Below are 9,239 nucleotides of genomic sequence, written 5' to 3'. Positions count from 1 at the left end.
AGTGGGACTCAGCTTGAGGCATATAGAGGCATAAATTAAGCTGGCAGCAAAGAAAAGTTCCCCTTTTTTCCTGGCACATGAAGGATCTTTGTCTTGTGAGGCTAAAAGAGAATGTGGTCAGGACAGTGCACAGTTTTGCTCAAACAACAATATAAAGTTAAAAGACAGCCAAGTGGAAAGGCCCCCTACAGAGGGATTTATAGACATCCCAAAACAATGTTACCCAGTAGTGGAGTCTGCTTTGTAGTTGCTGCTATCTTATTTTAGTGTCTTTTTGAATATTTAAGTTTGTCTGCCACTTAAATATTAAGGTCTAATATTTGAAAGTGTGTCATGATCAGGAGGAGGTCGACAGGTATGGTGCTCCTATTTACTCTCTGTGGCTTATGTGCTTCGACTGGAGACAAGGACCTGATTTATATTATCTTTGGTATCTCAGTGGTACAACCCAGTACATATTTGTAGGTTGTTTATGGAAGCTGCTTTTGGTTGTTTTGCTCAGTTGGGTTAAGTTGGATTAAATCAAAGGTTGAAATTTACTCCCAGAATCCCTGGGCCAGTTGGCTTAATAATCTTACCTGGCACCTTAACCCTTTCTATTAAGTCAGTTACCTGGAAAATGAATACCTTGTGTCAGAGGATTTAATAAAAAGTCTGTCTAATTTCTCAGAATCTACTACTAACACCCTAAAAACTGTCTAATCTGGTAACTTTCTCTTAACACAAGAACAAGTATGTCTAAGAAATCCTTCAGTTAAACCATATATAAAGAAAATCTTAGCTTTGAAGAGCAACCAGAGGAATATTCTTATCATATATTCTAGCACAGACATTCTACAAGTTTAAGTTCAGATATAGGAAACAGTCATCCCTGAAAGCAGAGTTCCAGAGTAAAAGTCTAAATTGTTGTGTAAATTACGTTTAACAAAAGTTGTCAGCTATATGGAGAAATCTTTACAAAGGTATAAACCTTTATGGGTTTATAATTTCTAAGTTGCTATTACTGATAATTACCAATCTGTATTTAATTAGATTTTTTTGTGTTTTTAGCTATCAATTAAATACTCATTAGGTGCTAACTACTTTGTATACATGATCTCATTTAATAATCTAAGCAACACTGTAAAGTGATCATTGGTTACTTGCTTGCAGTCAAGTTATCAAGTACCAGAACCGAGATTCAATCTCAGGACTTACTTGCTCCAAAGCTCTTGTGTTTAACCCGTTCTACTGGCTGCTTCAACTCATACAGCAAAGTACAAAACAACTTACTTTACTTAGTCATTAGGGAAGCCAGGCTGAGTTCATCTTTCAGCAAGATCAAAGGAGTTCGTCTTAAAAAAATCACTTTTCAAGGTGATATATCATCAAGGGCTCCTCATGATGAAACAATGACTCAGTTTATCTCCAGCACATCAAGGTCATCAAAGGTCCCAGGGTGCCTTATTCACTGTTCAACAGCAAGTCACAAAGGGTCTCCCATGCATCCCATGCTGCCTAAGATGGATAACATCCCAGGTTTCTCCAATATTTCCTGAGACTGGTTGTGAGGAGAGTCACACAGCACACCATGAAGCACGATCCAATCATCAAACAGTGCCAGAAACATTCCCTGATACACAGTGCACTTTGCAGTGTATCAAAGGTGGGGAGTGGAGGGGTGCCAGGAGTGATTTAATTCAGAGGTTCTTTGGGGAATAGGATAAGCTGATCTTTCCAATCTCCTTGTCAATTTTCACTACCTCTAATGAAAGGGCTTTGGAACTAGGTTAATAAATTAGTTTCTCAACACCTGCTACCAATAGTCTCAACTATCAACCATTCAGTGAAACCACTGAAGGGAAAATATATTTGCCTAAGTAAATTCCCAAGTTCTAAATTTCCTATGAATATTGTAGAATCCTACATAAGCATATGAAAACATGTAATATATATTTGCCTCCAAATCTTCTGGGGTTACCTTTTATTTTAATGTATAAATATCAAGCTCCTATTTCATGTAATTGTAGGAAGTACAGTATCCTTCAGAGTATTCTGATGATTTCTATAGAGGTGTTAACTTCTCTGGTGGCTTCCTGTCACCTCTCACTCTAAATTCCCATTCCTGGCTCTATCCCTCAGTTCCCTTATACCATCTCATCTGCAGTTGCTGTCTTTGCTTCAGAACATTTTGTACCAAGTATTGACACAGACTTCTCCTTGATTCTCCAAAGACTAGGTACCTTTTCTGAGGAATAGGCTTAAAATTTTGAGAATACCAGAGGGTGGGTACAGCACAGAAACAAAAAGAACTGAAATTTTGTATCAGAATTCACAATTCTGAAGGTCCCAATCATTTCTTATCACACATAATTTCTTACTGGCTTTCATCTCCTTAGGACTCAACTAGGGGAATGGATATAAGTAAAATGGATATATACTACACATTAGTTAAAAGCAATGAACAATTTTGCTAAATTTATGCTAAACTGACATATAGCAATATAAATAGACCTAAAAAGTTAATGTTGAATGAAGAAGAAAATGTGATTTATAAAACAATATCATTTAGGCAGATATTTAAAAACTGCAACTACACCACATGTTTTCGAGGATACGTATATATTTAACTAAAGGTTAGAGAGTGAATTGGAAAGACAATATATTAAATACATTAGAGACGTGCTTCTCAGAGTTCTGAACTTTAGCCTAGAGACCATTTAGGCTATGCACTCAGTTTACTTTGTAGCTTTGTTGCCCTGGGTCTAATTTTCAACACAGTCTTCCCTGTGGCTACAGGAGACAGCTGAGTCAATAGTGTGCCTTAAGTTGACAGCTGGCTGACCTGATCTTCTCAGTTTCCTTTTTCAGAGCTTTTAAAACAACTGACCAAAGGCAGACAACTCAATAACTCTTACAACTGCAATTGTCCCCATACTATTCACGTGCCTCCAGCTATTGCATAAGCTGATGTTTCACCTCCATCTGAACCTCATCCCAGTTCACCACCAGTGAGAGATTTTTCCTGGACCCAAAGGGCTATGTTCTTTATTCTGTTTCACCACCTTCTCTCTCTTAGAAGCAACAATAAGGGACATCCTTGCCTTATTCCTGTTTGTAAAGGGAATGCTTCTAAAGTTTTAGTTAAGTTTCATGTTGTAACTTTTCTTCTCAATGTATTGTGGAAATAGGTCCATACCAATTAATACTTATATATAACCAATCCTCATTATTGGTGGATTCAGCTACTCATTAAAATTTATTTGTAACCCCCCAAATCAATACTCATAGTGCCTTCATGCTTATTCATGGGCATGAGCAGAGCAGCAAAAAATTTCTCAATGTGTACATTCCCAGCTGAAGTCAAGCAAGGCAATGCTCTGCCTTCTTTTCCAGTTCTCATACTGAAAAGAAGTGCCTTTTCCGCAGTCTATTTAATAGTACATTTTTGTGCTTTTTCTTGGTGGCTTCCCTGTTTAAAATGGCCCCTAAGTGTGGTGCTGAAGTGCTATGTAGTGTTTCTAAAGGCAAGAAAGTTATCATGCACCTTATGGAGAAAATATGAATGTTAGATAAGCTTCATTCAGACATGAGTAATAGTGCTTTTGGTCATGAGGTGAATGTTAATGAATCAACAAGGTTTATTAGATAAGGTTTGTTTGTTTGTGTTTGCGGTACACCGGCCACTCACTGTTGTGGCCTCTCCCGTTGCGGAGCACAGGCTCCGGACACGCAGACCCAGCGGCCACGGCTCACGGGCCCAGCCGCTCCACAGCATGTGGGATCCTCCTGGACCGGGGCATGAACCCGTGTCCCCAGCATCGGCAGGCGAACTCTCAACCACTACGCCACGAGGGAAGCCCTAGATGAGGTATTTGTAAACAGAAAACCACATTTCAAAAATTATGGGCTGATTGGCTGATGAAAGTATTGTGAACCAGAGGCTCACAGAAACCCAACCTTATTTCTCCTAGGAGTGATGAGTAACTAGTCACCAATTCAGTGTTTTCAGCAACATTATAAAACCTAATTCCTGCAAATAACGAGAATCAACTACATATATTAAAATAAAAGAAACATTACATGGGACATACTTCTACTACAAAATAATTTATTGTTTATCTGAAACAAACTCTACATATCTAAATTACATCTCTTTAATTATGTTTCCCTGATGGTTTGGATCTCAACAGTTCCTGGTTTTGTAGAATTTGCTTAGACATTTAATGCAGTTATAATCTGTGTTCCATTTAAATTGTACATAAACTTTCATTATTTTAAAGTTTTTTTAATGTGGACTATTTTTTAAGTCTTTATTGAATTTGTTACATTACTGATTCTGTTTTTGTTTTTGTTTTTGGCTGCAAGGCATGTGGGATCATAGCTCCCCGACCAAGGATTGAACTTGCAACCCCTCTATTGCAAGGGGAAGTCTTAACGACTGGACGGCCAGGGAAGTCCCTTATTTCATTCTTTTGTCCACTACTATTCTTTAGTGAAAAAAGACTCTCATCATCAGCATTATGACCCACTATACTGAACATGTGTTGGCATAAAATTGGTAACTGAGAATTGACCTACCAATTTGATTTGTTGAAGTGCATAATACTATCTTTCCATTCTTCAGTATTACTTAGCATCTCTTCATCAAACTCTAGGTAAAAAAAAAAATAAAGTTTTTCAAGTAATAAAATCCATTTCAAAAGATAGTCCTGGCAATTTCATAAAAATTACCTACGTCAAATGAGAAATTCTTTTCCATTTTAATGAGGTCCCTCTTAAAAAGTGTCTTGACACTTAACTCTCTAACACCATACACAAAAGTAAGCTCAAAATGGATTAAATATCTAAATGTAAGGCCAGAAACTATCAAACTCTTAGAGGAAAACATAGGCAGAACACTCTATGACATAAATCACAGCAAGATCCTTTTTGACCCACCTCCTAGAGAAATGGAAATAAAAACAAAAATAAACAAATGGGACCTAATGGAACTTCAAAGCTTTTGCACAGCAAAGGAAACCATAAACTAGACCAAAAGACAACCCTCAGAAAGGGAGAAAATATTTGCAAATGAAGCAACTGACAAAGGATTAATCTCCAAAATTTATAAGCAGCTCATGCAGCTCAATAACAGAAAATCAAACAACCCAATCCAAAAATGGGCAGAAGACCTAAATAGACATTTATCCAAAGAAGATATACAGATTGCCAACAAACACATGAAAGAATGCTCAACACCATTAATCATTAGAGAAATGCAAGTCAAAACTACAATGGGATATCATCTCACACCAGTCAGAATGGCCATCATCAAAACATCTAGAAACAATAAATGCTGGAGAGGGTGTGGAGAAGAGGGAACACTCTTGCACTGCTGGTGGGAATGTGAATTGGTACAGCCACTATGGAGAACAGTATGGAGGTTCCTTAAAAAACTACAAATAGAACTACCATATGACCCAGCAATCCCACTACTGGGCATATACCCTGAGAAAACCATAATTCAAAAAGAGTCATGCACCAAAATGTTCATTGCAGCTCTATTTACAGTAGCCCAGAGATGGAAACAACCTAAGTGTCCATCATCCAATGAATGGATAAAGAAGATGTGGCACATATATACAATGGAATATTACTCAGCCATAAAAAGAAATGAAATTGCGCTATTTGTAATGAGGTGGATAGACCTAGAGTCTGTCACACAGAGTGAAGTAAGTCAGAAAGAGAAAGACAAATACCGTATGCTAACACATATATATGGAATTTAAGAAAAAAAAATGTCATGAAGAACCTAGGGGTAAGACAGGAATAAAGACACAGACCTACTTGAGAATGGACTTGAGGATATGGGGAGGGGGAAGTGTAAGCTGGGACAAAGCGAGAGAGTGGCATGGACATATATACACTACCAAACGTAAGGTAGATAGCTAGTGGGAAGCAGCCACATAGCACAGGGAGATCAGCTCCGTGCCTTGTGACCGCCTGGACGGGTGGGATAGGGAGGGGGGAGGGAGGGAGATGCAAGAGGGAAGGGATACGGGAACATATGTATATGTATAACTGATTCACTTTGTTATTAAGCAGAATCTAATGCACCATTGTGAAGCAATTATACTCCAATAAAGTTGTAATAAAGTTGTAAAAAAAAAAAATTCCTGAGTCGAAAGTATGACTAATTTGTTTATTGATAATTTTCACTTGAGGTAATCAGTTAGATATCCTATCTTCACTAGGTGACTAGACTCTGCAGGAAACTTCTGCCTGAGCTCTCCTGAAACCAAGTTTCTACAAGCACATGTGCATCAGCACAAATAACAGCAGTTTCATTCAGAGATGATGAATCATGTCTTCAGGCAAATAAGGACATTGTGAAGCTTGTTCCTGGATGTTCCTTTGAATTATCTTGCTCCTGTTGTGTTATATTATTTGCCTTTATTAAAAGTGTTATATGATTATGTTCAAAAAAGTAGAAATAAATATATTTTAAAAATAAAAGTAAAAAATAAAATTAAAAGATAAAAAAAATTTAAAAAGTAAAAATTTCCCTGGTGCCTCCGCTATTATTGTCCTTGCACCCACAGAGAGCTACAGTCAACCCCTGACTCCCCAGGAAGCCCTGCAAGACCTCTAGGTAGGTCTCTGGACCTGCTTTGTCAGACCTACCTCTGCGTGTGTTCCTCTCACCAGCTTCTGCTCCTGAAGCTGGCCTGGAGCATGTGTGCTAGTGTAAGCCATCTGGGGTGCAGGCTTCCATGGGCATGGCACAAACCACTGGGACCTGCATGGCCAAAGGAGGCTTTGGAGGGGGATGGCTCACAGCCCACTGGGGCCTGCATGGCCAAAGGAGGCTTTGTCGGGGGCAGCACGCAGGCCACCAGGACCTGTGCTGCCTGGCGGAGGCTTTGACTGGGGTGGGGGTGGGGTGTTCCTGGTATTTGTTTTGGATATATCTCATATCTTTTTTGGTGCCTCTGTCCTCTTTTACTTTCTTCTTTTGTGTTAAACAGATATTTTCAAGTGAGGAATAAAATATGTATTTTAAGTTAAAAAACAATTTCAGATTAATGTTAACTTAATTCCAATATTACACAGAAACTGTTCAAATATGTTTCTCTTCCTACTCCCCCCTTTGTGCTATTTTCATGTAAAGTATATCTTTAACATTATGAGCCCAACAATGTTTCATAATTGTTTCAGGATACATGCTGCTGAAGTGAGCACTATAATTATTGTTTTATGCAGTTGTTTTTAAAATTATTTGAGGAGAAAAGGGTATGCATCATATCAATAGAATAAAGGATAAAAACCACTTAATCATTTCAGTAGACACAGGCATTTAACAAAATTCAATGTGATAAAAGCACTCAAGAATCTATGAATACGGCTTTCATTGTGGTGCAGTGGTTAAAAATCTGCCTGCCAATGCAGGAGACATGGGTTCCAGTCCTGGTCCGGGAAGATCCCACATGCTGTGGAGCAACTAAGCCCATGCACCATAACTATTGAGCCTGCGTTCTAGAGCCCGTGAGCCACAACTACTGAAGGTCACGTGCCTAGAGCCCATGCTCCACAGCAAGAGAAGCCACCGCAATGAGAAGCCTGCACACCACAACGAAGAGTAGCCCCTACTCGCCACAACTAGAGAAAGCCCGTGAGCAGCAATGAAGAACAAATGCAGCCATAAATAAATAAATAAATAAATAAATAAATAAATAAATAAATAAATATATAAATAGAAGGAAACTACGAATACAGGGAAGCATCCTCAGCCTGATAAAGAGCACCTATGAAAATTCATGTTTAACATGATCCTGAATGGAAAATGACTGGATGATTTCTCCCTAATGTCAGGAAAAAGACAAGGATGTCTGTGCACATCATTTTCCTTCAACATTGTACTGAATGTTCTAGTCAGGGTAATTTAGACAGGGAAAAGTTATAAAAGGCATCTGTATTGAATAAGAAGAAGTAGAACTATATCCATTCACAGATGACATGAAATTATGTACAGAAAATCTCAAGGAATCCAATAAAGCATTATTAAAACTAATAAATGAGTCCAGCAAGGTCATAGGATACAAGATCAATAAATAAAAATCCATTGTATTTCTATGCACTTTAAATGAATAATCTAACAATGAAAATAAGAAAACAATTCAATTTATGATAACATTGAAAGGAATCAAATTCTTAGGTGCAAATTTCACAAAAACATTGGAAGACTTCTATACTGAAAATAACAAAATATCATTGAAAGAAATTAGAGGGTCTAAATAAATGGAAAAATATCCCATGTTCATCAGAAGATGAACAGTATTGTTAAGATGACAGTACTCCCCCAATTAATCTAATGATGCAATGGAATCCGCATCAAAATCCCAGCTGGCTTCTTTGTAGAAACTGACAGGCTGATCCTATAATTCATGTAGAATTGCAAGGGACCTTGAATAGCCAAAACAAGCCTGAAAAAAAAGTTGGAGGATCCATATTTCTCCATATAAAAGCTTACTACAAAGCAATGGTAATGAAGATGGGGGAAGGGTAAAGGCATACAGGTAGATATCTAAAACAGTAGAATAGAACTGAGCATTCAGAAACTCATAGGTCCATACTCAACTGATTTTTGACAAGGGCATCAAGGCCATTCAATAGAGAAAGAGTAATTTTTTCAATAAGTGATGTTGGAACAACTAGATTACCACATGTAAAAGAATAAAATTGGACCTTTACCTCATAACTTATACAAAAATTAACACAAAATGTATCAAGGACCTAAATGCTAAGAGCTAAATCTATAACACTCTTAAAAGAAAACATGGGGGTATATCTTCAGGATCTCAGATTTGGCAATATATCCTTAGACATGATATCAAAAGAATAAGCAATAAAAGAAAATAAATTGGGCTTCATCAAAACTAAAAGCATTTGTGCTTCAAAGGACACTATCAAGAAAGTGAAAAGGCAATCTCAGAATGGAAGAAAATATTGGTAGATCATATATCTGTTAAGGGCATTGTATATAGAATATGTAAAGAACTCTTACAACTCAATAATAAAAAGGCAAAGAACCCAATTTAAAAATGGGTGAAGGATCTGAATAGACATTTTTTCCAAGGAAGATATACAAATGACTGAGAAGCACATCAAAAGATACTCCACATACTTTCAAGATTCTCTCTTTGTCCTTTGGCAGTCTGACAGTGATGTGTCAAAGTGTTGTAACATTGATTATATCCTATTTGAATTTCATTGACTTC

The sequence above is a fragment of the Mesoplodon densirostris genome, chromosome 3 (assembly GCF_025265405.1).
Source record: "Mesoplodon densirostris isolate mMesDen1 chromosome 3, mMesDen1 primary haplotype, whole genome shotgun sequence".
Lineage (NCBI taxonomy): Eukaryota > Metazoa > Chordata > Mammalia > Artiodactyla > Ziphiidae > Mesoplodon > Mesoplodon densirostris.
This window is presented reverse-complemented; position numbering follows the sequence as displayed.